Source organism: Myxocyprinus asiaticus, chromosome 45, assembly GCF_019703515.2.
Source record: "Myxocyprinus asiaticus isolate MX2 ecotype Aquarium Trade chromosome 45, UBuf_Myxa_2, whole genome shotgun sequence".
In the NCBI taxonomy this organism is placed as follows: Eukaryota; Metazoa; Chordata; class Actinopteri; order Cypriniformes; family Catostomidae; genus Myxocyprinus; species Myxocyprinus asiaticus.
This window is the reverse complement of record NC_059388.1, coordinates 24,779,964-24,786,655: the sequence shown is the minus strand read 5'-3', so window position 1 is coordinate 24,786,655 and position 6,692 is coordinate 24,779,964. Positions and strand designations below refer to the sequence as shown.

Here is a 6,692-nt window from a genome sequence, read left to right as displayed (position 1 = left end):
AGCAAAATATATATATATATATATATATATATATATATATATATATATATATATATATATATATATATATATATATATTTATTTTTTTATTGTTAACATGAAAATGGTAAGTGATGTCAAACTGAACTGCAATGTTGAAACATCTACAGACTTCATACTCGGTTTGGTGGTGGTTCGGTTTGGTGGTGTTCAGCACTTAGTTACAAATTCACAATGATCTTTAACCTTTGCAGTTGATGAGACTATTACTAAATCAAGCTGCCTACCCTAGTTTTGCAACCCCTTTGCAACATTGCAAAACTGTAGCCTTTGGCACTGATATCATATCTGAACCAATCTGGCTGAAAAGTCACTGTATAGCAAAAATTATTTTTGTACTGAACATATTTTAATCTCTGCAACTGGTTTCATTACAGGCATATGACAGTCAAGATCCAAATTAGATGGGGTGAAGAGATGTTTTTTGAAAAATTAACAAAAGTTATGAGATCAAATATAAATAAAAATAAATAAAATATATACATTTTAGAAAAATATAAATAAACTTTTAGGTAATCAATTTAAATGGTAACACTTTACAATAAGGTTGTATACATGAACATTTAGTTAATGCATTAATGAACACTTTTTACAGCATTTAGCTACTTTATAAATATACCATGGTTCATTGTTAGTTTATAATGCATTAACTAATGTTAGTATATAAAACTTGAAACAACTTATGCAATCAATATTTGCCAAAATTAATAAATGCGGTAAAGGTAGTGTTCATTGTTAATTCATGTTATCTATTGCACTAATGTTAACAAATACAACCTTGTAAAGTTTCACCATGTAAATTCATAAATTTAGATAAAACTAATTATATTTCGTTTTTACTTAGTAAACTACATTGCGACGGCGAACAAAAACATCAAACAAAACGAACAAGTCCCACCCGAACTACAAATCCCGACAAACCCGTTTTCCTGAAACCGATCACCTGCTCTCATCTGAGTATTCTGATTGGCCGCTTTGGCCTCACGCGAGGGGCGTCACATAGAAACGCAACGACATCCAGAAAATCCAGCCATCCGAGTCAGACAAGTCAGTCCACTGGATCTCCAGCACTACGAGAAAAACACACTGTTGAAGGACAACCGCTCGCCACTTACTCTCAAAGGTAACTAAAAACCCATCACCCGACACGTACATGGAGTCGTCAGACTGTGTTATATTGCGTCTCTGACGATAAACTCTCTGAATTTCGTAGCTAATTAAGTTGTTTGTGTCAGTATTGCTAGCGGACTAGCTCAGTCGCTAAGATTTAGCTGTTGTTTCCAACTCTTTCATAACGAGAATTCGATTTTAAATCATTTAAAACACCTGGATTTTGTTGTGGATGTGTCTAAAGGCTTGTAAAGACCCTTTACTGCTACTTGGACATCAAAGAGACGAGTGTAGTTTGTAAACCCTGTGTATTATTCACTTTAAGACTTGTTTTTGTCAGTCTTTGAGAGGCTAGTGTGACCACTAATGGGGGCTTTTGTCTTTTGTTTTTTGTTTTCATCCCCTTGACATACTTCCCCCCCCAGGTTTCTCTAATCAATAGTTCACGTCCAGTTTCACACATTTAAATGTAAAAAGAGAGATGACACTAGTATAGGATGTTTGGTTGGGTTGTAAACAAACCAGCATCATTTTAGATATAAATGATCTGTTAGAGGTCAAATGGTGATTGACATTAGTGGAAACTAATGTTTTGTGTTTCCTGGCATTTGAAATCAACTTGTCATCACCACAGGGATTGTGTCCTACTTTATCTGTATGACAGTAAAAATGCCCCTCATGAATACATAGGGCGCTTCTAATTTTTTTGAAATCTTTTGAAAGAGAATTTATTTTTAGTTGTTTCTGATTTACTTGGCTGCCTAATCAATCCAGCAGGCAGCTTGTTATTTCATATGCATCTGCCTTACTATCTCTTTTTTGTAGTGTTAAGAAAAGGCAATGTGGCACACTTTTTGTGTTCGAAGACAGCTCATCATCTTGAAGTAAATTGGTTATCATGGGACTGGACTTCTGCCTAAAGCTAGTTCTAGTAGTTCTTGTTATTTCACAAAACTGGCACCTCCACCCTCAAAGCATGCGGCTCTTAATGACTGCACATAGCTGAACTTGAGGATAAATATGATGGTGTGTCTCTCTTTCCCACCATTTCACTTGTTGTTTGGGCCCCTAAACAGTTTATCACCATCTGCTACAGCTAAATGGAGCTTGACAGCTGGCTGCCACCAGGTAAGCTTCTTAGACCAAACACTTGTCATTTCAAATGGACTTCAAGTAAGTCCTTGCTTTTCATTAAGCAATCAGTGTAGATAACCTTTCTTTAGCATTAAAGTAAACATGAAATCGATATTGACCTTATTTACACTTATTGTGAGTGATTCATTGCACATTATTGTAAAGTGAATCTTTCATCAAAATGTAATAACTTTCTATCACGTTTGATTGCAATTAACCACATCTCAAAACAGTAAGGCGGGGTATTGATACAGATTTCCCAATTCTATTCCGATTCACTTGCTTTCGATAGCATTTGTGGCATTATATTGATTACCACAAAATACAATTTCGACTCGTCCCTCCTTTTTTTTTTTTAAAAAAGAAGCAAAAATCTGGGTCACAGTGAGACACTTACAATGGAAGTTAATGGGGCCAATCCATAAACATTAAATTACTCACTATTTCAAAAGTATAGCCACAAGACATTAACAATATGTGTGTTAGCATTATTTTAGTGTGATAAAATTGCTTGCTAACCTTTTCTGTGTAAAGTTATAGCCAATTTTACAACTTTGTTGCCATGACGATGTAACGTCAACACACCCTAAAATGACTGTAAAAATTATGATTTAAACAACTCGCAGCGAATTTTAACAGAAGAATTAATGTAAGTGCATTTATATAATTATAAGCTTCACATTTCTGCCTTTTAAACCCTCCAAAAATTGGCCCCATTCATGCCCATTGTAAGTGCCTCACAGTAACCTCCATTTTTGCTTTTTTAAAGGTGCAGTATGTAAGATTCAAAAACCCTTGTTATTAATGACACCTGTGGCCGTTAAGTGAACTGCAGCCAGCTACCTGTTGCTCGCGCTCGTGCTCACGCACACACTCCTTAGGGCATCGGCCTAAACAATGATGTAACGTACAAAGAGACTGAACGTGATTCACTGGCATCATGCTGACAGATGAGGTAGCATAATTAAAATGACACAGTTATGATTGTTTTACTACAAACTTTGAGACTGCATATTATATTGAACTCTCCAGTGTTGGAACAGGGCTAAAACAAAGTGTGGAATAGGTCTGACTATGCGAGACTGTAGTTTAAAGTAATCACTTTTCTTTGCATGATACATAGGCTATCATATAAATGCAGTCAATGTCGGCGTTAGCTAGCTAGCCAGCTTTATCAATAGCTGTTAGCTAAATTTGGTGGATGATGACAGTAGCTGTTTATAAAATAGACTGTACATTATAAATATATTGACACAGTTCAATATTGATGTGATTCCATCACAACTGTCATTTTGATATATCGATGCGCTGTTGTTTTATAATAATAGAATGTATATATTTTCTGTATAACCAAGTTATGTTACACTAATGAATGGAGCTTTTGCATTATTTTGAACATTGTCTAGCATTCATTTCATGTGTTATTGTAGTTTACCATTGTTTATGCCAGTTACTGTGCAGGCAAGATCAAGTTAGCTAAAATTACACAGATCGATCCTTATGGCACTATATTTCACATGCTTTGCAGTTATGTAACCTTACCTGTCCAATAAGAAGAATGCCAATTCAGGGTTGGTTTTGATCCCTAAAACCGAAAGAAGGTCCCTCCAGGAATCAAATGCCCTGCCTATGTTTGCTCTAGTTTTCGCTCGACCATGATCACGTTTCCGCTTAGCCAGATGGGATTCAGTAGATAAATGTTTTTTTTTGTTTTTTTTGGCTCTGAGTTTGTGTAGGAGTCGGTGTTGTGCTGGGAGCTGGACGTTTGCTGGATTCCATCTCTAAGATAACATTACCTAGTGTTGAAGTTTGTTGTCGCTGTTGAATAGCGGAAGAGAAGCACTGAGGCGAGGCTCTCGGGAGCACGCATAAACGTCACATCCTTTGGATTTTCCCGGTAAAACTGACCCGCTCCCTTCACATGAAAATCAGTCTACAGGCTTTAATAGGCAACATAGGAAGTCCAGGAAGGGCTCATTTTTTAAGTTGTGTTATGAGCCGTTCACACATTGGCAAAAAAAAATGAAAGGAGGGACAAGTCAAAATCATTTTTTGTGGTAATCAATATTATGCCACAAATGCTGTTGATTAAACATAACATTACATTGAAATTGGACATCACGGATCAATCACCTGGGAGCTCGAGTAATAAAGTCACAGGAGTAGCTATGCAGTGTGTCAGCATTAGAACGAGGCATCCGTTAACTGTCGGAGCGACACGCCGCACCACACCGGACACTTCCAGTGCAGACCATGTCATTGATAAGAATGGGAAAGATATGCTTTTAACAGAGTGCACAATTGAGCCTATAAACACAGTTAAGAGAGTGTAGAACAGAACCAGTCAGGGTTACAACGTCAGCAGTAGTTTTGGACCACTGATTTTGAGCTGCAGTGGGGGAAGGCACCTTATAATGAAGTGGCGAAGCAAACATCTTGCAAATGACAAGGTTACTGCTCAACTCCTGAAAAGCATGGTTGACTGTACGGTTGATGAAACACAGTCCATTTATAGAGTCTTTGTCGATTTAGTTTGGTCTCTGGTTGTTGAAGGAATGAGGGCGAACTTGGTTTAAAACCAAAATTGGATGTACTGTGCAGCACATCGGCATGTCATTCCTCACTTCCCATAATCTGAGCAAGGTGGGATGACGTTGCCAAGACGACGACTCCTATGTGGCTTATCCTGTTTATGTAGATAATGTAGACTACTGGAAAGCTGCTCTGTAATCCATGTAATTTTGCTGTAGTCTATTCATTCTGACACCAACAGCTTCTTAAAAACTATGACAAATTTATAGTTTAGGCAAAGGGCTCATTTTGACCTTGGCCACACTGGTTTACTCAAAGCAAATGGAGCATTTGACAAACTGGTATGTCCATGGCACACGGTGGGGTGTGAAGGACAGGTTAACCTTTGTCTTGTAACTTTTTTTATAATTCAGTATCATAACATGTGCATGTCTATTTTGGTCTGATGTCTATCACATGTACTTCTATATGGGTTAGCAGTTGGATTCCCCTTTGTAACCCTCCCATAAAGGGCCTCTTCCTCTTTGATAGAAGTAGATCAGTGGTCTCATAACTGACGAACGGCACAAAAAGGTACCTCTTATCACTTTGCTGGCTCTCTTAGTCAGTCACATGGCCCACACACCCAATGACTGGCTCCAGCAACTGCTTTTATTTGGGTTTCTCCATTCTCTATTTTTCTTTGTTATATGCATATTTCCTTTGGTCTGCAATCCTCAGGAAAATCAAGTGTGGTCATGTAGTTATGCATCTCAAGAGGAGATTGTCAAGTTAGTTCCAGTTAGATCGACTCTTGAAGAGAATAAGGGAAAGTAAACACTTCTGTTATTCAGCTAAGTGAACACGGTTATCAGCCGATGCCGATAAGTGGAAAATGGCTAAATATCGGCTGATTAATCGGCCTGGTCGATGTATCGGTCTAACACTAATAATTTGTATTAAACCATTGTTTATAAAAATGTATTATAGATGAAAATTGAATTTAAAATAATCATATTAATGTTATAATTTTTTTTATTTAACTGTATTTGTATTATAATTCTATTTGTATTATTATAAATTTAATAATTATGCTTAAGACAACCTGTAAGGTCATTATGATGGAAACTACTTTACAGCTTTAAACAACTTTACATCTAAAAAATACAAGTATTAAGTTATAAAAGTTTATTATTACAAAATTTTGGCTAGAAATTGCTCTTTGTAAGTGCAACCTCCTATAGTCACATATATCCAGTAGTCACGAACACCTTGATATTGCATTGAATAGTCAATGACTAGATTTTAGAAGAATGACCATGTTTACACATGCACTTAAGAAAACCGTTTATTCCAAGGTTTTTGCAGAAAGCAGCATTCTGAAATTTCATGTAATGAGAACACTAAATTCCTTATGCCATTTAAGGGATTAAGAGAAAGTGGTTTAACACACCTAGGTTTCTACTGGAGAATGCGGCTTAATGTGGCCTTGTAAACACATAAGCACTGTTCTTACAGATTTTTGAAGATTGCGCATGTGCGTGAACAGAACGGATAACAAACATCAGCACATTTCCGCAGCATATCACGACGGAAAGTTAAGGAAACAAACACAGCTACAACTCTGGAATATCTGGAAAAAAAGTGAAGCAACAGAGAATAAAATGGTGAAGTCTTCCTCGGATACTACGTTTGTTATTAAACAAGTGAAGTGAAGTGACGTTGCTGTGGAGAAGGCTGCTTACTGATCGATTCGCATGTATACGGGAGTAAAGAGTATGCTGCTTATACAGGGAACGCTTTTTACTCCCCATAACCCACTTTCTGGTGTCCCTGTGAACATAGTCAGTGTACTGTTAAACTGTTTTGTTAATAAGAATTGATGGACTTTGTTAAAT

The 6,692-nt window shown here is 36.8% G+C and overlaps 1 protein-coding gene across 2 annotated transcripts in view; it reads left to right on the top strand.

Moving 5' to 3' along the window:
- Nucleotides 1-1,060: 1,060 nt before the first annotated feature.
- The window catches only part of LOC127435262 (adiponectin receptor protein 2-like), a 46,083-nt gene continuing 40,451 nt past the window's right edge, over nt 1,061-6,692 (top strand). Inside the window, exons 1-2 of one of the 2 annotated variants that reach the window (XM_051688569.1) lie at nt 1,108-1,162; nt 2,226-2,277. The gene's annotated coding sequence lies outside the window, so the exon portion shown is untranslated. Of the gene's footprint in view, nt 1,163-2,225; nt 2,278-6,692 lie in introns of both variants that reach the window. The other variant, XM_051688570.1, reaches the window with a different exon arrangement.